The sequence below is a fragment of the Lithobates pipiens genome, unplaced genomic scaffold, assembly GCF_037356315.1.
Source record: "Lithobates pipiens isolate NorthernLeopardFrog02 unplaced genomic scaffold, aLitPip1_a1.2 Scaffold_8, whole genome shotgun sequence".
Taxonomy (NCBI): Eukaryota; Metazoa; Chordata; class Amphibia; order Anura; family Ranidae; genus Lithobates; species Lithobates pipiens.
This window is the reverse complement of record NW_027507903.1, coordinates 569,024,079-569,044,554: the sequence shown is the minus strand read 5'-3', so window position 1 is coordinate 569,044,554 and position 20,476 is coordinate 569,024,079. Positions and strand designations below refer to the sequence as shown.

The following is a 20,476-nucleotide window of genomic DNA, read 5'->3' as shown; positions in this document are numbered from 1 at the left end:
CCACCTGGGTGAAAACCAGGAATCCTAACCGCTAGACCATATGGGAAAACTAGATGCCTTGTTTTGAGAAAAATAGAGAAAACCAAAGGGAAAAAAAGATGTGCCACCGCCATCAGCTTCCAAGTATGGTGGCCAGCTATGACACACATATCACTTTCGCTAATTGGCATCGTTAGCGCAGCAGGTAGCGTGTCAGTCTCATAATCTGAAGGTCGTGAGTTCGATCCTCACACGGGGCACTACTCTCTAACCATTTTGTGAGCCTTGGGGTCCTTAATCTATGAAAAACACTACTCTTCATCCCTTAGGTCTTGTAGGAAACCATATGGATGGAACATTGACCGGAAGATCAAGCTTTCAGTGCTCTTTTGCCTTCCACCATATTCCACCCAGCTAAAATTTATAGCTCTGCATCCAACAGACCTTGCAAGATACAATGTCTACTCATCCTGGAACAACAGAGGCATTTTCCATCTATGTGACATGCTTCCCTTAGTTTCATCACACAGAAAGAACAAAGCACCGAGGAATTCAAAAGGGCTTTTTCAAAGGTGTGGAAAAAAAAGATGATGTCTCTGTCAGAGAATGGTTTGCAGAAGATTGGCACATAGATATTTGCCAATGCAAATGTGCAGAAGAGCGAGAACGGCCGAGAAACTTCATGTGCTAGTACGCATGTGCGTACGCCAAAGCGCACACAATGCGTGACAATTTCTGGTGCCCAGTGGCCTATTTAAAGCTAGCAGCATAAGCCATTAGTTGCTGGATGATCTTCAGCTTCCCCTGTGAGTTCCTGTGATCCTGATATTATTCATGTGTGAAAATTCATGTGCCAGTGCGCATATACGTACGCCAAAGCGCGTGCATGAGCCATTAGTTGCTGGATGAACTTCAGCTTGCCCTGTGAGTTCCTGTGTTCCTGATAGTATTTCATTTCCTGTCCTGACCCGGCTTGACCTGTCTTGTCTGCATCCCTGGCTTTGACCCTTGGTACTTTGACAACAAGGGAATGATTGGAGGTTACAATGGAAAAACAGCTTTGAGGTTTCAGCACTAGGAGTGTGCGGGTCGTTAAAAGGACTTGCATTTCCCATACTGGGAGTCGAACCCGGGCCGCCTGGGTGAAAACCAGGTATCCTAACCGCTAGACCATATGGGAAACCTAGCTACCTTGTTTTGAGAAAAATAGAGAAAACCAAAGGGAAAAAAAGATGTGCCACCGCCATCAGCTTCCAAGTATGGTGGCCAGCTATGACACAGATATCACTTTCACTAATTGGCCTCGTTAGCGCAGCAGGTAGCGCGTCAGTCTCATAATCTGAAGGTCGTGAGTTCGATCCTCACACGTGGCACTACTCTCTAACCATTTTGTGAGTCTTGGGGTCCTTAATCTATGAAAAACACTACTCTTCATCCCTTAGGTCTTGTAGGAAACCATATGGATGGAAAATTGACCGGAAGATCAAGCTTTCAGTGCTCTTTTGCCTTCCACCATATTCCACCCAGCTAAAATCTTTAGCTCTGCATCCAACAGACCTTGCAAGATACAATGTCTACTCATCCTGGAACAACAGAGGCATTTTCCATCTATGTGACATGCTTCCCTTAGTTTCATCACACAGAAAGAACAAAGCACCGAGGAATTCAAAAGGGCTTTTTCAAAGGTGTGGAAAAAAAAGATGATGTCTCTGTCAGAGAATGGTTTGCAGAAGATTGGCACATAGATTTTTGCCAATGCAAATGTGCAGAAGAGCGAGAACGGCCGAGAAACTTCATGTGCTAGTACGCATGTGCGTACGCCAAAGCGCACACAATGCGTGACAATTTCTGGTGCCCAGTGGCCTATTTAAAGCTAGCAGCATAAGCCATTAGTTGCTGGATGATCTTCAGCTTCCCCTGTGAGTTCCTGTGATCCTGATATTATTCATGTGTGAAAATTCATGTGCCAGTGCGCATATACGTACGCCAAAGCGCGTGCATGAGCTATTAGTTGCTGGATGAACTTCAGCTTGCCCTGTGAGTTCCTGTGTTCCTGATAGTATTTCATTTCCTGTCCTGACCCGGCTTGACCTGTCTTGTCTGCATCCCTGGCTTTGACCCTTGGTACTTTGACAACAAGGGAATGATTGGAGGTTACAATGGAAAAACAGCTTTGAGGTTTCAGCACTAGGAGTGTGCGGGTCGTTAAAAGGACTTGCATTTCCCATACCGGGAGTCGAACCCGGGCCGCCTGGGTGAAAACCAGGAATCCTAACCGCTAGACCATATGGGAAAACTAGCTGCCTTGTTTTGAGAAAAATAGAGAAAACCAAAGGGAAAAAAAGATGTGCCACCGCCATCAGCTTCCAAGTATGGTGGCCAGCTATGACACAGATATCACTTTCACTAATTGGCCTCGTTAGCGCAGCAGGTAGCGCGTCAGTCTCATAATCTGAAGGTCGTGAGTTTTATCCTCACACGGGGCACTACTCTCTAACCATTTTGTGAGCCTTGGGGTCCTTAATCTATGAAAAACACTACTCTTCATCCCTTAGGTCTTGTAGGAAACCATATGGATGGAAAATTGACCGGAAGATCAAGCTTTCAGTGCTCTTTTGCCTTCCACCATATTCCACCCAGCTAAAATCTTTAGCTCTGCATCCAACAGACCTTGCAAGATACAATATCTACTCATCCTGGAACAACAGAGGCATTTTCCATCTATGTGACATGCTTCCCTTAGTTTCATCACACAGAAAGAACAAAGCACCGAGGAATTCAAAAGGGCTTTTTCAAAGGTGTGGAAAAAAAAGATGATGTCTCTGTCAGAGAATGGTTTGCAGAAGATTGGCACATAGATATTTGCCAATGCAAATGTGCAGAAGAGCGAGAACGGCCGAGAAACTTCATGTGCTAGTACGCATGTGCGTACGCCAAAGCGCACACAATGCGTGACAATTTCTGGTGCCCAGTGGCCTATTTAAAGCTAGCAGCATAAGCCATTAGTTGCTGGATGATCTTCAGCTTCCCCTGTGAGTTCCTGTGATCCTGATATTATTCATGTGTCAGTGCGCATATACGTACGCCAAAGCGCGTGCATGAGCCATTAGTTGCTGGATGAACTTCAGCTTGCCCTGTGAGTTCCTGTGTTCCTGATAGTATTTCATTTCCTGTCCTGACCCGGCTTGACCTGTCTTGTCTGCATCCCTGGCTTTGACCCTTGGTACTTTGACAACAAGGGAATGATTGGAGGTTACAATGGAAAAACAGCTTTGAGGTTTCAGCACTAGGAGTGTGCGGGTCGTTAAAAGGACTTGCATTTCCCATACCGGGAGTGGAACCCGGGCCGCCTGGGTGAAAACCAGGAATCCTAACCGCTAGACCATATGGGAAAACTAGCTGCCTTGTTTTGAGAAAAATAGAGAAAACCAAAGGGAAAAAAAGATGTGCCACCGCCATCAGCTTCCAAGTATGGTGGCCAGCTATGACACACATATCACTTTCACTAATTGGCCTCGTTAGCGCAGCAGGTAGCGCGTCAGTCTCATAATCTGAAGGTCGTGAGTTCGATCCTCACACGGGGCACTACTCTCTTACCATTTTGTGAGCCTTGGGGTCCTTAATCTATGAAAAACACTACTCTTCATCCCTTAGGTCTTGTAGGAAACCATATGGATAGAAAATTGACCGGAAGATCAAGCTTTCAGTGCTCTTTTGCCTTCCACCATATTCCACCCAGCTAAAATCTTTAGCTCTGCATCCAACAGACCTTGCAAGATACAATGTCTACTCATCCTGGAACAACAGAGGCATTTTCCATCTATGTGACATGCTTCCCTTAGTTTCATCACACAGAAAGAACAAAGCACCGAGGAATTCAAAAGGGCTTTTTCAAAGGTGTGGAAAAAAAAGATGATGTCTCTGTCAGAGAATGGTTTGCAGAAGATTGGCACATAGATATTTGCCAATGCAAATGTGCAGAAGAGCGAGAACGGCCGAGAAACTTCATGTGCTAGTACGCATGTGCATACGCCAAAGCGCACACAATGCGTGACAATTTCTGGTGCCCAGTGGCCTATTTAAAGCTAGCAGCATAAGCCATTAGTTGCTGGATGATCTTCAGCTTCCCCTGTGAGTTCCTGTGATCCTGATATTATTCATGTGTGAAAATTCATGTGCCAGTGCACATATACGTACGCCAAAGCGCGTGCATGAGCCATTAGTTGCTGGATGAACTTCAGCTTGCCCTGTGAGTTCCTGTGTTCCTGATAGTATTTCATTTCCTGTCCTGACCCGGCTTGACCTGTCTTGTCTGCATCCCTGGCTTTGACCTTTGGTACTTTGACAACAAGGGAATGATTGGAGGTTACAATGGAAAAACAGCTTTGAGGTTTCAGCACTAGGAGTGTGCGGGTCGTTAAAAGGACTTGCATTTCCCATACCGGGAGTCGAACCCGGGCCGCCTGGGTGAAAACCAGGAATCCTAACCGCTAGACCATATGGGAAAACTAGCTGCCTTGTTTTGAGAAAAATAGAGAAAACCAAAGGGAAAAAAAGATGTGCCACCGCCATCAGCTTCCAAGTATGGTGGCCAGCTATGACACACATATCACTTTCACTAATTGGCCTCGTTAGCGCAGCAGGTAGCGCGTCAGTCTCATAATCTGAAGGTCGTGAGTTCGATCCTCACACGGGGCACTACTCTCTAACCATTTTGTGAGCCTTGGGGTCCTTAATCTATGAAAAACACTACTCTTCATCCCTTAGGTCTTGTAGGAAACCATATAGATGGAAAATTGACCGGAAGATCAAGCTTTCAATGCTCTTTTGCCTTCCACCATATTCCACCCAGCTAAAATCTTTAGCTCTGCATCCAACAGACCTTGCAAGATACAATGTCTACTCATCCTGGAACAACAGAGGCATTTTCCATCTATGTGACATGCTTCCCTTAGTTTCATCACACAGAAAGAACAAAGCACCGAGGAATTCAAAAGGGCTTTTTCAAAGGTGTGGAAAAAAAAGATGATGTCTCTGTCAGAGAATGGTTTGCAGAAGATTGGCACATAGATATTTGCCAATGCAAATGTGCAGAAGAGCGAGAACGGTCGAGAAACTTCATGTGCTAGTACGCATGTGCGTACGCCAAAGCGCACACAATGCGTGACAATTTCTGGTGCCCAGTGGCCTATTTAAAGCTAGCAGCATAAGCCATTAGTTGCTGGATGATCTTCAGCTTCCCCTGTGAGTTCCTGTGATCCTGATATTATTCATGTGTCAGTGCGCATATACGTACGCCAAAGCGCGTGCATGAGCCATTAGTTGCTGGATGAACTTCAGCTTGCCCTGTGAGTTCCTGTGTTCCTGATAGTATTTCATTTCCTGTCCTGACCCGGCTTGACCTGTCTTGTCTGCATCCCTGGCTTTGACCCTTGGTACTTTGACAACAAGGGAATGATTGGAGGTTACAATGGAAAAACAGCTTTGAGGTTTCAGCACTAGGAGTGTGCGGGTCGTTAAAAGGACTTGCATTTCCCATACCGGGAGTCAAAACCGGGCCGCCTGGGTGAAAACCAGGAATCCTAACCGCTAGACCATATGGGAAAACTAGCTGCCTTGTTTTGAGAAAAATAGAGAAAACCAAAGAGAAAAAAAGATGTGCCACCGCCATCAGCTTCCAAGTATGGTGGCCAGCTATGACACACATATCACTTTCACTAATTGGCCTCGTTAGCGCAGCAGGTAGCGCGTCAGTCTCATAATCTGAAGGTCGTGAGTTTGATCCTCACACGGGGCACTACTCTCTAACCATTTTGTGAGCCTTGGGGTCCTTAATCTATGAAAAACACTACTCTTCATTAGTGATGGACGAACTTCCGACGGGACGTTTCGCGAACGCGAAATGCGAACGGACCCAAACGTTCGCGAAACCGACCGTTCGCCGCGGGCCCCATTGACTTCAATGGGAGGCGAACTTTGCAAACCTTCATGTCGAATTTGCGGCCACGTGGTAATTATTAGGGGGTAAAACGTAGTCCCACCATCTGGACAATGACATAATACATGTATGAGGTGAATTTGGGATCGATAACTACAAGCATTTTTATTTTATTTGGGAAATTGTTCTAACAATTCAGGACTATGGAGCTAATGAAGGCAATGGAGGAGAGGGAAGGTCAGGGACCAGGGTAGGCAAAGAAGAGGGTGCAGGAGATGATCACCAGCAGCGTGACATACCGGAATGACACATGCACCGTGATAGAGGCATCTGACAGCAGCACCGTAATACAGAGCACTGACAGCAGCACCGTGACATACAGCGCTGACAGCAGCACCGTGACATACAGCGCTGACAGCAGCACCGTGACATACAGCGCTGACAGCAGCACCGTGACATACAGCGCTGACAGCAGCACCGTGACATACAGCGCTGACAGCAGCACCGTGACATACAGCGCTGACAGCAGCACCGTGACATACAGCACTGACAGCAGCACCGTAAGCAGCCCCAGGAGGAAGTCAGCACAGCACAGGGATGGTGTGATCCCCTCATAATAAGAACCCCCAGGAGGAAGTCAGCACAGCACAGGGATAGTGTGATCCCTTCATAATAAGAACCCCCAGGAGGAAGTCAGCACAGCACAGGGATATCATAAGCAGCCCCAGTAGAAATATGACACCGCTCAACCTCTTCAAAGAGGAGGGTAGGGGCATATAGTACGGTGTGCTTTTTTGGGTCAAGGAAGTGAGCCAAATGAATTAAGAAGGTCTGTGTGCTTGATTAAAAAAATAGTTTATAGACATATACATGGTCTACTGGTCACATGTGTTGAATTCCTCCGAGATCCATGCCTCATTCATTTTTAGAAATGTGAGGTAGTTAACACTGTGGTGAGCTAGGCGAGTACGCTTATCGGTCACAATCCCCCCTGCTGCGCTGAACGTCCTTTCGGACAGGACACTGGATGAGGGGCAAGCCAACAGTTCGATTGCAAATTGGGCAAGCTCTGGCCAGAGGTCAAGCCTGCCCACCCAGTAGTCTAGGGGTTCATCACTCCTCAGAGCGTCCACATCGGCCGTTAACCCAATGTAGTCGGACACCTGACGGTCTAGGCGTTCCCTGATGCTGGATCCGGATGACACCTGTCGATGGGTCGGCTGAAAGAATGACCTCATATCCGAAGTCACCAACACATCTTCAAACCGGCCTCTTCTTGCAGGCGCTGTTGGATTGGTACCCGCAAATCCTTCTCTGGGAGTGGGAATTGCTCCTCTGCCAGCGCACGCAAAAGCAGAATGCAGCATTTCTCGAAGCAAGGCCTGGAAGTGCTGCATTCTGACAGCCCTCTGCGACGGCGGTAACATTTCCGCCATTTTGTGTTTGTACCGGGGGTCTAAGTACGTTGCCACCCAGTACTGGTCCTTGACCCTCATGCTTTTTATACGGGGGTCCCTATTAAAACACTGGAGCATGAAGGCCCCCATTTGCACTAAAGTGGAAGCGGTGTGGTGGCCTGGCTCCTGCTCATCATCCAGGATAATGTCGTCCTCTTCATTCTCCTCTCCCCATCCTCGCACAACAGGGATCCCAGAAAGGTTTAAAGCATGCTCTTCTTGCTCCTGCTCATCCGCCCCGGCACCATCCTCCTCTGACTCCTCATCAGACTCCTGTTGTTGACTTGTCTCAGATAGAGTAGCCCCCCCTGGGAATTCATCCAGCATTGCGACTTCCTCATCTTCCCGCTCCTGCTCCTCCACAGCCTGATCAATGACACGACGCAATGCACGCTCCAGAAAGAAGGCATAAGGTACCATGTCACTGATGGCGCCATGGCTGCGACTGACCAGTTTGGTGATCTCCTCAAATGGCCGCAGAAGTCTGCATGTGTCGCGCATGAGCAGCCACTGGCGCGGTGAAAAAAAACCCAGCTCCCCAGAACCGTTTCTTTCGCAGAGTTCATACAGGTAGACGTTAACTGCACGTTTCTGCTGGAGCAGCCTATCAAGCATATAGAAGGTTGAGTTCCATCGCGTCGGGCAATCGCAAATAAGACGTCTGACCGGCAGATGGTGTCGCCGCTGAATGTCAGCAAGGCGAGCCATGGCCGTGTAAGATCTTCTGAAATGGGCCGAGATTTTCCTTGCCTGCCGCAAGATGTCCTGGACCCCAGGGTATTTGACAAGGAATCGCTGCACGACCAAGTTTAAGACGTGTGCCATGCACGGCACGTGCGTGATTTTGCCCTGTTTCAATGCGCTAAGCAGATTGGCACCGTTGTCACACACCACTTTACCAACTGTCAAATTGAGCGGTGTTAGCCACTCATCTGCCTGTGAACGCAAAGCTGAAAGGAGTGCCGGGCCAGTGTGGCTCTTTGCTTCCAGGCACAACAGACGCAGCACGGCATGGCAACGTCTCACCTGGCATGTGGAATAGGTTCTGGGGAGCTTGGGCGGTGCAGTGGAAGAGACGCTAGCAGCGGAAAAGGAGGAGGCAGCTGAGGAGGAGAGGGAGGAGGATGGAGTAGGAGGAGGAGAAGAAGAGTCAGGCCTGCATGCAATCCGTGGCGGTAAAACCAAATCTACACGGGTGCCACGGGTTACATGCTTGACGGCCGTCAGAAGGTTCACCCAGTGGGCAGTAAAACTGATATACCTTCCCTGCCCGTGTTTGCTAGACCACGTGTCTGTGGTCAGATGTATCTTGGCACCGACACTGTGTGCCAGAGATACATTCACTTGCCGCTGAACATGGCCATATAGCTCTGGGATGCCCTTCTCTGAGAAATACTTCCTTCCTGGGACCTTCCATTGTGGTGTTCCAATGGCCACAAATTTGCGAAAGGCCTCCGAGTCCACCAGTTTATATGGCAGTAGTTGGCGGGCTATGAGTTCTGACAAGCCAGCCGCCAACCGTTGGGCAAGAGGGTTATCCGGCATCATCATTTTTTTACGCTCAAACATTAGGCCCACGGAAGCCTGCCTTTTTGCAGAAAAATGTGAGCTTGGCGTGATGGAAGGTGGAGTGGAGGACAATTGTGAGGAGAGAGGAGAAGGAGAAGTAGAAGACGAGGCTGGACGGTGAGAGCCTGCAGTGTGGCTTTGTGTGTTCCGTTGCTCCCACTGGGCTCGGTGATGGCTGCTCATGTGCCTTCTTAAGGCGGTCGTCCCTAGGTGAGTATTGGGCTTACCGCGACTAACGCGTTGACTGCAAAGATTGCAGATGGCAACGCTATTGTCAGCAGCGGACACGTTAAAAAAAGCCCACACTGCGGAGCCATGTGCCGGTGTCCTGGGAGCGCCAGATGTGACCGTACATGGTCGATGACTCGCTCCTGATACATTTGCAGTCTGCTTTGTCCCTGCTGTGCAATGTAAGTCATTGCTGCTTCTCCTCCCTATCTGCTGGTCCATATCTCCCTCTGAACTCCCCTCCTCTTCCTCTCTTGTGGGCACCCACGTGACATCACTAGACACGTCATCATCAACGTCACCTTCCCCACCGCTATAAGTAGAGATCTCGGAGTAGGCAGCAACCCCGGGGACCAACCTCCTCCTTGGGCTGATCTGGGTACTGGCGTCAGACTGCTGAGTAGCGCTTGTTGCTACCTCCTCTTCCTGATCCAATACCAAGAGTGGCTGCGCATCAGAAATGTCCTCTTGATATGGATCGGAAAATAATTCCAGTGACTCAAGCGGAAGGTATGTGGTGGTGGTGGTGGTGGTCGTGTTGTTGGTGGTAGTGTCTTTGGGGGTGCACATAGCAGAGAGTGAAGAAGAGGGTGCAGATCGAGAGGATGAGGAGGGTGCAGAAGAGTAAGGCTGAGCGAGCCACTCAACCAAGTCTGGTGCATCCTTTAAAGTAATTGAACGCACCTTCTGCAACTTCCCACTTTGGCTCAAGCCTGTTGCTCCTGCCCTACCCCTACCACCCCTGCGGAAGGGCCTGCCTCTTCCTCTGCATGTCATTTTTTAAATGACCCTGTGACAAAACTCTTAGTCCCTATACCGCTGAAGGACTGCTGCAGTATAGGTGAGCGGTCAGCAGTGGTGCACGTCAACCCTATCTATTGTGGACCTATAGCGGTCCTTACAGAACAGCAGACTGTACCGCACTCAAGCCTATGTACCGTAGCACCCTATACCAAGTTACCAGTCCTTATAAGAACTTTTGTGGAACAAGCAGGTTGTGTGTTAGTGATTAGCAGACTGTACGTCAGTCCCTATACCGCTGAAGGACTGCTGCAGTATAGGTGAGCGGTCAGCAGTGGTGCACGTCAACCCTATCTATTGTGGACCGATAGCGGTCCTTACAGAACAGCAGACTGTACCGCACTCAAGCCTATGTACCGTAGCACCCTATACCAAGTTACCAGTCCTTATAAGAACTTTTGTGGACCAAGCAGGTTGTGTATTAGTGTTTAGCAGACTGTACGTCAGTCCCTATACCGCTGAAGGACTGCTGCAGTATAGGGCAGCGGTCAGCAGTGGTGCACGTCAACCCTATCTATTGTGGACCGATAGCGGTCCTTACAGAACAGCAGACTGTACCGCACTCAAGCCTATGTACCGTAGCACCCTATACCAAGTTACCAGTCCTTATAAGAACTTTTGTGGACCAAGCAGGTTGTGTATTAGTGTTTAGCAGACTGTACGTCAGTCCCTATACCGCTGAAGGACTGCTGCAGTATAGGTGAGCGGTCAGCAGTGGTGCACGTCAACCCTATCTATTGTGGACCTATAGCGGTCCTTACAGAACAGCAGACTGTACCGCACTCAAGCCTATGTACCGTAGCACCCTATACCAAGTTACCAGTCCTTATAAGAACTTTTGTGGAACAAGCAGGTTGTGTGTTAGTGATTAGCAGACTGTACGTCAGTCCCTATACCGCTGAAGGACTGCTGCAGTATAGGTGAGCGGTCAGCAGTGGTGCACGTCAACCCTATCTATTGTGGACCGATAGCGGTCCTTACAGAACAGCAGACTGTACCGCACTCAAGCCTATGTACCGTAGCACCCTATACCAAGTTACCAGTCCTTATAAGAACTTTTGTGGACCAAGCAGGTTGTGTATTAGTGTTTAGCAGACTGTACGTCAGTCCCTATACCGCTGAAGGACTGCTGCAGTATAGGGCAGCGGTCAGCAGTGGTGCACGTCAACCCTATCTATTGTGGACCGATAGCGGTCCTTACAGAACAGCAGACTGTACCGCACTCAAGCCTATGTACCGTAGCACCCTATACCAAGTTACCAGTCCTTATAAGAACTTTTGTGGAACAAGCAGGTTGTGTGTTAGTGATTAGCAGACTGTACGTCAGTCCCTATACCGCTGAAGGACTGCTGCAGTATAGGTGAGCGGTCAGCAGTGGTGCACGTCAACCCTATCTATTGTGGACCGATAGCGGTCCTTACAGAACAGCAGACTGTACCGCACTCAAGCCTATGTACCGTAGCACCCTATACCAAGTTACCAGTCCTTATAAGAACTTTTGTGGACCAAGCAGGTTGTGTATTAGTGTTTAGCAGACTGTACGTCAGTCCCTATACCGCTGAAGGACTGCTGCAGTATAGGGCAGCGGTCAGCAGTGGTGCACGTCAACCCTATCTATTGTGGACCGATAGCGGTCCTTACAGAACAGCAGACTGTACCGCACTCAAGCCTATGTACCGTAGCACCCTATACCAAGTTACCAGTCCTTATAAGAACTTTTGTGGAACAAGCAGGTTGTGTGTTAGTGATTAGCAGACTGTACGTCAGTCCCTATACCGCTGAAGGACTGCTGCAGTATAGGTGAGCGGTCAGCAGTGGTGCACGTCAACCCTATCTATTGTGGACCGATAGCGGTCCTTACAGAACAGCAGACTGTACCGCACTCAAGCCTATGTACCGTAGCACCCTATACCAAGTTACCAGTCCTTATAAGAACTTTTGTGGACCAAGCAGGTTGTGTGTTAGTGTTTAGCAGACTGTACGTCAGTCCCTATACCGCTGAAGGACTGCTGCAGTATAGGGCAGCGGTCAGCAGTGGTGCACGTCAACCCTATCTATTGTGGACCGATAGCGGTCCTTACAGAACAGCAGACTGTACCGCACTCAAGCCTATGTACCGTAGCACCCTATACCAAGTTACCAGTCCTTATAAGAACTTTTGTGGAACAAGTGAGTTGTGAATGTTTAGCAGACTGCAGCAGAAGGGCAGCAGTCAAGTATAATATCCTTTCTATATTTGGAAGAAAGAATATTATACATGTACAAGCCTATTACTGTACCACTGATACCAGTCCTGAAAAGAACCTTTGTGGAACTAATAATAACAGCAAGTCTTTAAAATTACCCTCACTGCCTGACAACACTGCTTCCTTCCTGTCCCTATACAAATTGGCAAAAAAAGAGAACGATTAGTGGTTACTGGAACAGCTCTTTTGTGGACCTTGATAGTAACAGCTAATGATGATGATGATGATGATGATGATGAAAGACTAATCTGGCTGTCCCTGTAGCATACACCGTCCTTTCCCTTTCTCTAAACTAACAAAAGACACTCAGGCTGCTGCAAGAATCAGCAGCACAGCAAACCTATCAACACCTAACACCTATACCAGTCCTGAAAAGAACTTTTGTGTACCAAATAGCTAGTGGTTTATCTCTCCCTACTCCACACAGGAACCTGTCCCTATCTTAACAGAAGAAAGAATGTAAAATGGCCACCGGATCGGGTGTATTTATAGGTTAGGGGGAATGTACAAGTGTCCATGTGCTGTCATGTCTCAATTGGCTGTCCTGTATCACATGATAAACGTGTCACCAAAGGTTAAAGTTCTTGTATACATTAAACACGTAAGTCCGCCGCGGCGAACGACGGAAAAAGGCGTTCGAACGTGCGGACCGCGAATGTCGGAAATTCGCCGCGAAACGACCGCCGGGCGAACCGTTCGGCCATCACTACTCTTCATCCCTTAGGTCTTGTAGGAAACCATATGGATGGAACATTGACCGGAAGATCAAGCTTTCAGTGCTCTTTTGCCTTCCACCATATTCCACCCAGCTAAAATCTTTAGCTCTGCATCCAACAGACCTTGCAAGATACAATGTCTACTCATCCTGGAACAACAGAGGCATTTTCCATCTATGTGACATGCTTCCCTTAGTTTCATCACACAGAAAGAACAAAGCACCAAGGAATTCAAAAGGGCTTGTTCAAAGGTGTGGAAAAAAAAGATGATGTCTCTGTCAGAGAATGGTTTGCAGAAGATTGGCACATAGATATTTGCCAATGCAAATGTGCAGAAGAGCGAGAACGGCCGAGAAACTTCATGTGCTGGTACGCATGTGCGTACGCCAAAGCGTACACAATGCGTGACAATTTCTGGTGCCCAGTGGCCTATTTAAAGCTAGCAGCATAAGCCATTAGTTGCTGGATGATCTTCAGCTTCCCCTGTGAGTTCCTGTGATCCTGATATTATTCATGTGTGAAAATTCATGTGCCAGTGCGCATATACGTACGCCAAAGCGCGTGCATGAGCCATTAGTTGCTGGATGAACTTCAGCTTGCCCTGTGAGTTCCTGTGTTCCTGATAGTATTTCATTTCCTGTCCTGACCCGGCTTGACCTGTCTTGTCTGCATCCCTGGCTTTGACCCTTGGTACTTTGACAACAAGGGAATGATTGGAGGTTACAATGGAAAAACAGCTTTGAGGTTTCAGCACTAGGAGTGTGCGGGTCGTTAAAAGGACTTGCATTTCCCATACCGGGAGTCGAACCCGGGCCGCCTGGGTGAAAACCAGGAATCCTAACCGCTAGACCATATGGGAAAACTAGCTGCCTTGTTTTGAGAAAAATAGAGAAAACCGAAGGGAAAAAAAGATGTGCCACCGCCATCAGCTTCCAAGTATGGTGGCCAGCTATGACACAGATATCACTTTCACTAATTGGCCTCGTTAGCGCAGCAGGTAGCGCGTCAGTCTCATAATCTGAAGGTCGTGAGTTTTATCCTCACACGGGGCACTACTCTCTAACCATTTTGTGAGCCTTGGGGTCCTTAATCTATGAAAAACACTACTCTTCATCCCTTAGGTCTTGTAGGAAACCATATGGATGGAAAATTGACCGGAAGATCAAGCTTTCAGTGCTCTTTTGCCTTCCACCATATTCCACCCAGCTAAAATCTTTAGCTCTGCATCCAACAGACCTTGCAAGATACAATATCTACTCATCCTGGAACAACAGAGGCATTTTCCATCTATGTGACATGCTTCCCTTAGTTTCATCACACAGAAAGAACAAAGCACCGAGGAATTCAAAAGGGCTTTTTCAAAGGTGTGGAAAAAAAAGATGATGTCTCTGTCAGAGAATGGTTTGCAGAAGATTGGCACATAGATATTTGCCAATGCAAATGTGCAGAAGAGCGAGAACGGCCGAGAAACTTCATGTGCTAGTACGCATGTGCGTACGCCAAAGCGCACACAATGCGTGACAATTTCTGGTGCCCAGTGGCCTATTTAAAGCTAGCAGCATAAGCCATTAGTTGCTGGATGATCTTCAGCTTCCCCTGTGAGTTCCTGTGATCCTGATATTATTCATGTGTCAGTGCGCATATACGTACGCCAAAGCGCGTGCATGAGCCATTAGTTGCTGGATGAACTTCAGCTTGCCCTGTGAGTTCCTGTGTTCCTGATAGTATTTCATTTCCTGTCCTGACCCGGCTTGACCTGTCTTGTCTGCATCCCTGGCTTTGACCCTTGGTACTTTGACAACAAGGGAATGATTGGAGGTTACAATGGAAAAACAGCTTTGAGGTTTCAGCACTAGGAGTGTGCGGGTCGTTAAAAGGACTTGCATTTCCCATACCGGGAGTGGAACCCGGGCCGCCTGGGTGAAAACCAGGAATCCTAACCGCTAGACCATATGGGAAAACTAGCTGCCTTGTTTTGAGAAAAATAGAGAAAACCAAAGGGAAAAAAAGATGTGCCACCGCCATCAGCTTCCAAGTATGGTGGCCAGCTATGACACACATATCACTTTCACTAATTGGCCTCGTTAGCGCAGCAGGTAGCGCGTCAGTCTCATAATCTGAAGGTCGTGAGTTTGATCCTCACACGGGGCACTACTCTCTAACCATTTTGTGAGCCTTGGGGTCCTTAATCTATGAAAAACACTACTCTTCATCCCTTAGGTCTTGTAGGAAACCATATGGATAGAAAATTGACCGGAAGATCAAGCTTTCAGTGCTCTTTTGCCTTCCACCATATTCCACCCAGCTAAAATCTTTAGCTCTGCATCCAACAGACCTTGCAAGATACAATGTCTACTCATCCTGGAACAACAGAGGCATTTTCCATCTATGTGACATGCTTCCCTTAGTTTCATCACACAGAAAGAACAAAGCACCGAGGAATTCAAAAGGGCTTTTTCAAAGGTGTGGAAAAAAAAGATGATGTCTCTGTCAGAGAATGGTTTGCAGAAGATTGGCACATAGATATTTGCCAATGCAAATGTGCAGAAGAGCGAGAACGGCCGAGAAACTTCATGTGCTAGTACGCATGTGCATACGCCAAAGCGCACACAATGCGTGACAATTTCTGGTGCCCAGTGGCCTATTTAAAGCTAGCAGCATAAGCCATTAGTTGCTGGATGATCTTCAGCTTCCCCTGTGAGTTCCTGTGATCCTGATATTATTCATGTGTGAAAATTCATGTGCCAGTGCACATATACGTACGCCAAAGCGCGTGCATGAGCCATTAGTTGCTGGATGAACTTCAGCTTGCCCTGTGAGTTCCTGTGTTCCTGATAGTATTTCATTTCCTGTCCTGACCCGGCTTGACCTGTCTTGTCTGCATCCCTGGCTTTGACCTTTGGTACTTTGACAACAAGGGAATGATTGGAGGTTACAATGGAAAAACAGCTTTGAGGTTTCAGCACTAGGAGTGTGCGGGTCGTTAAAAGGACTTGCATTTCCCATACCGGGAGTCGAACCCGGGCCGCCTGGGTGAAAACCAGGAATCCTAACCGCTAGACCATATGGGAAAACTAGCTGCCTTGTTTTGAGAAAAATAGAGAAAACCAAAGGGAAAAAAAGATGTGCCACCGCCATCAGCTTCCAAGTATGGTGGCCAGCTATGACACACATATCACTTTCACTAATTGGCCTCGTTAGCGCAGCAGGTAGCGCGTCAGTCTCATAATCTGAAGGTCGTGAGTTCGATCCTCACACGGGGCACTACTCTCTAACCATTTTGTGAGCCTTGGGGTCCTTAATCTATGAAAAACACTACTCTTCATCCCTTAGGTCTTGTACGAAACCATATAGATGGAAAATTGACCGGAAGATCAAGCTTTCAATGCTCTTTTGCCTTCCACCATATTCCACCCAGCTAAAATCTTTAGCTCTGCATCCAACAGACCTTGCAAGATACAATGTCTACTCATCCTGGAACAACAGAGGCATTTTCCATCTATGTGACATGCTTCCCTTAGTTTCATCACACAGAAAGAACAAAGCACCGAGGAATTCAAAAGGGCTTTTTCAAAGGTGTGGAAAAAAAAGATGATGTCTCTGTCAGAGAATGGTTTGCAGAAGATTGGCACATAGATATTTGCCAATGCAAATGTGCAGAAGAGCGAGAACGGTCGAGAAACTTCATGTGCTAGTACGCATGTGCGTACGCCAAAGCGCACACAATGCGTGACAATTTCTGGTGCCCAGTGGCCTATTTAAAGCTAGCAGCATAAGCCATTAGTTGCTGGATGATCTTCAGCTTCCCCTGTGAGTTCCTGTGATCCTGATATTATTCATGTGTCAGTGCGCATATACGTACGCCAAAGCGCGTGCATGAGCCATTAGTTGCTGGATGAACTTCAGCTTGCCCTGTGAGTTCCTGTGTTCCTGATAGTATTTCATTTCCTGTCCTGACCCGGCTTGACCTGTCTTGTCTGCATCCCTGGCTTTGACCCTTGGTACTTTGACAACAAGGGAATGATTGGAGGTTACAATGGAAAAACAGCTTTGAGGTTTCAGCACTAGGAGTGTGCGGGTCGTTAAAAGGACTTGCATTTCCCATACCGGGAGTCAAAAACGGGCCGCCTGGGTGAAAACCAGGAATCCTAACCGCTAGACCATATGGGAAAACTAGCTGCCTTGTTTTGAGAAAAATAGAGAAAACCAAAGGGAAAAAAAGATGTGCCACCGCCATCAGCTTCCAAGTATGGTGGCCAGCTATGACACACATATCACTTTCACTAATTGGCCTCGTTAGCGCAGCAGGTAGCGCGTCAGTCTCATAATCTGAAGGTCGTGAGTTTGATCCTCACACGGGGCACTACTCTCTAACCATTTTGTGAGCCTTGGGGTCCTTAATCTATGAAAAACACTACTCTTCATCCCTTAGGTCTTGTAGGAAACCATATGGATAGAAAATTGACCGGAAGATCAAGCTTTCAGTGCTCTTTTGCCTTCCACCATATTCCACCCAGCTAAAATCTTTAGCTCTGCATCCAACAGACCTTGCAAGATACAATGTCTACTCATCCTGGAACAACAGAGGCATTTTCCATCTATGTGACATGCTTCCCTTAGTTTCATCACACAGAAAGAACAAAGCACCGAGGAATTCAAAAGGGCTTTTTCAAAGGTGTGGAAAAAAAAGATGATGTCTCTGTCAGAGAATGGTTTGCAGAAGATTGGCACATAGATATTTGCCAATGCAAATGTGCAGAAGAGCGAGAACGGCCGAGAAACTTCATGTGCTAGTACGCATGTGCATACGCCAAAGCGCACACAATGCGTGACAATTTCTGGTGCCCAGTGGCCTATTTAAAGCTAGCAGCATAAGCCATTAGTTGCTGGATGATCTTCAGCTTCCCCTGTGAGTTCCTGTGATCCTGATATTATTCATGTGTGAAAATTCATGTGCCAGTGCACATATACGTACGCCAAAGCGCGTGCATGAGCCATTAGTTGCTGGATGAACTTCAGCTTGCCCTGTGAGTTCCTGTGTTCCTGATAGTATTTCATTTCCTGTCCTGACCCGGCTTGACCTGTCTTGTCTGCATCCCTGGCTTTGACCTTTGGTACTTTGACAACAAGGGAATGATTGGAGGTTACAATGGAAAAACAGCTTTGAGGTTTCAGCACTAGGAGTGTGCGGGTCGTTAAAAGGACTTGCATTTCCCATACCGGGAGTCGAACCCGGGCCGCCTGGGTGAAAACCAGGAATCCTAACCGCTAGACCATATGGGAAAACTAGCTGCCTTGTTTTGAGAAAAATAGAGAAAACCAAAGGGAAAAAAAGATGTGCCACCGCCATCAGCTTCCAAGTATGGTGGCCAGCTATGACACACATATCACTTTCACTAATTGGCCTCGTTAGCGCAGCAGGTAGCGCGTCAGTCTCATAATCTGAAGGTCGTGAGTTCGATCCTCACACGGGGCACTACTCTCTAACCATTTTGTGAGCCTTGGGGTCCTTAATCTATGAAAAACACTACTCTTCATCCCTTAGGTCTTGTAGGAAACCATATAGATGGAAAATTGACCGGAAGATCAAGCTTTCAATGCTCTTTTGCCTTCCACCATATTCCACCCAGCTAAAATCTTTAGCTCTGCATCCAACAGACCTTGCAAGATACAATGTCTACTCATCCTGGAACAACAGAGGCATTTTCCATCTATGTGACATGCTTCCCTTAGTTTCATCACACAGAAAGAACAAAGCACCGAGGAATTCAAAAGGGCTTTTTCAAAGGTGTGGAAAAAAAAGATGATGTCTCTGTCAGAGAATGGTTTGCAGAAGATTGGCACATAGATATTTGCCAATGCAAATGTGCAGAAGAGCGAGAACGGTCGAGAAACTTCATGTGCTAGTACGCATGTGCGTACGCCAAAGCGCACACAATGCGTGACAATTTCTGGTGCCCAGTGGCCTATTTAAAGCTAGCAGCATAAGCCATTAGTTGCTGGATGATCTTCAGCTTCCCCTGTGAGTTCCTGTGATCCTGATATTATTCATGTGTCAGTGCGCATATACGTACGCCAAAGCGCGTGCATGAGCCATTAGTTGCTGGATGAACTTCAGCTTGCCCTGTGAGTTCCTGTGTTCCTGATAGTATTTCATTTCCTGTCCTGACCCGGCTTGACCTGTCTTGTCTGCATCCCTGGCTTTGACCCTTGGTACTTTGACAACAAGGGAATGATTGGAGGTTACAATGGAAAAACAGCTTTGAGGTTTCAGCACTAGGAGTGTGCGGGTCGTTAAAAGGACTTGCATTTCCCATACCGGGAGTCAAAAACGGGCCGCCTGGGTGAAAACCAGGAATCCTAACCGCTAGACCATATGGGAAAACTAGCTGCCTTGTTTTGAGAAAAATAGAGAAAACCAAAGAGAAAAAAAGATGTGCCACCGCCATCAGCTTCCAAGTATGGTGGCCAGCTATGACACACATATCACTTTCACTAATTGGCCTCGTTAGCGCAGCAGGTAGCGCGTCAGTCTCATAATCTGAAGGTCGTGAGTTTGATCCTCACACGGGGCACTACTCTCTAACCATTTTGTGAGCCTTGGGGTCCTTAATCTATGAAAAACACTACTCTTCATCCCTTAGGTCTTGTAGGAAACCATATGGATGGAACATTGACCGGAAGATCAAGCTTTCAGTGCTCTTTTGCCTTCCACCATATTCCACCCAGCTAAAATCTTTAGCTCTGCATCCAACAGACCTTGCAAGATACAATGTCTACTCATCCTGGAACAACAGAGGCATTTTCCATCTATGTGACATGCTTCCCTTAGTTTCATCACACAGAAAGAAAAAAGCACCGAGGAATTCAAAAGGGCTTTTTCAAAGGTGTGGAAAAAAAAGATGATGTCTCTGTCAGAGAATGGTTTGCAGAAGATTGGCACATAGATATTTGCCAATGCAAATGTGCAGAAGAGCGAGAACGGCCGAGAAACTTCATGTGCTAGTACGCATGTGCGTACGCCAAAGCGCACACAATGCGTGACAATTTCTGGTGCCCAGTGGCCTATTTAAAGCTAGCAGCATAAGCCATTAGTTGCTGGATGATCTTCAGCTTCCCCTGTGAGTTCCTGTGATCCTGATATTATTCATGTGTCAGTGCGCATATACGTACGCCAAAGCGCGTGCATGAGCCATTAGTTGCTGGATGAACTTCAGCTTGCCCTGTGAGTTCCTGTGTTCCTGATAGTATTTCATTTCCTGTCCTGACCCGGCTTGACCTGTCTTGTCTTCATCCCTGGCTTTGACCCTTGGTATTTTGACAACAAGGGAATGATTGGAGGTTACAATGGAAAAACAGCTTTGAGGTTTCAGCACTAGGAGTGTGCGGGTCGTTAAAAGGACTTGCTTTTCCCATACCGGGAGTCGAACCCGGGCCGCCTGGGTGAAAACCAGGAATCCTAACCGCTAGACCATATGGGAAAAGTAGCTGCCTTGTTTTGAGAAAAATAGAGAAAACCAAAGGGAAAAAAAGATGTGCCAC

General features: G+C 47.4%; 10 non-coding genes across 10 annotated transcripts; 4 read left to right on the top strand and 6 right to left on the bottom strand.

Moving 5' to 3' along the window:
* Window positions 1–2,200: 2,200 nt before the first annotated feature.
* TRNAE-UUC (transfer RNA glutamic acid (anticodon UUC)) lies at window positions 2,201–2,272 on the bottom strand. Its single transcript has one exon. It is a non-coding gene; the product is annotated as a tRNA-Glu (tRNA).
* A 1,219-nt stretch (window positions 2,273–3,491) lies between these two features.
* TRNAM-CAU (transfer RNA methionine (anticodon CAU)) lies at window positions 3,492–3,564 on the top strand. The gene has a single exon. It is a non-coding gene; the product is annotated as a tRNA-Met (tRNA).
* Window positions 3,565–4,412: 848 nt separating this feature from the next.
* Window positions 4,413–4,484, bottom strand: TRNAE-UUC (transfer RNA glutamic acid (anticodon UUC)). Its single transcript has one exon. It is a non-coding gene; the product is annotated as a tRNA-Glu (tRNA).
* A 120-nt stretch (window positions 4,485–4,604) lies between these two features.
* On the top strand, window positions 4,605–4,677 carry TRNAM-CAU (transfer RNA methionine (anticodon CAU)). Its single transcript has one exon. It is a non-coding gene; the product is annotated as a tRNA-Met (tRNA).
* A 9,044-nt stretch (window positions 4,678–13,721) lies between these two features.
* TRNAE-UUC (transfer RNA glutamic acid (anticodon UUC)) lies at window positions 13,722–13,793 on the bottom strand. Its single transcript has one exon. It is a non-coding gene; the product is annotated as a tRNA-Glu (tRNA).
* A 2,140-nt stretch (window positions 13,794–15,933) lies between these two features.
* On the bottom strand, window positions 15,934–16,005 carry TRNAE-UUC (transfer RNA glutamic acid (anticodon UUC)). The gene has a single exon. It is a non-coding gene; the product is annotated as a tRNA-Glu (tRNA).
* Window positions 16,006–16,125: 120 nt separating this feature from the next.
* TRNAM-CAU (transfer RNA methionine (anticodon CAU)) lies at window positions 16,126–16,198 on the top strand. Its single transcript has one exon. It is a non-coding gene; the product is annotated as a tRNA-Met (tRNA).
* A 1,947-nt stretch (window positions 16,199–18,145) lies between these two features.
* TRNAE-UUC (transfer RNA glutamic acid (anticodon UUC)) lies at window positions 18,146–18,217 on the bottom strand. Its single transcript has one exon. It is a non-coding gene; the product is annotated as a tRNA-Glu (tRNA).
* A 120-nt stretch (window positions 18,218–18,337) lies between these two features.
* On the top strand, window positions 18,338–18,410 carry TRNAM-CAU (transfer RNA methionine (anticodon CAU)). Its single transcript has one exon. It is a non-coding gene; the product is annotated as a tRNA-Met (tRNA).
* Window positions 18,411–20,343: 1,933 nt separating this feature from the next.
* Window positions 20,344–20,415, bottom strand: TRNAE-UUC (transfer RNA glutamic acid (anticodon UUC)). Its single transcript has one exon. It is a non-coding gene; the product is annotated as a tRNA-Glu (tRNA).
* Window positions 20,416–20,476: the final 61 nt, after the last annotated feature.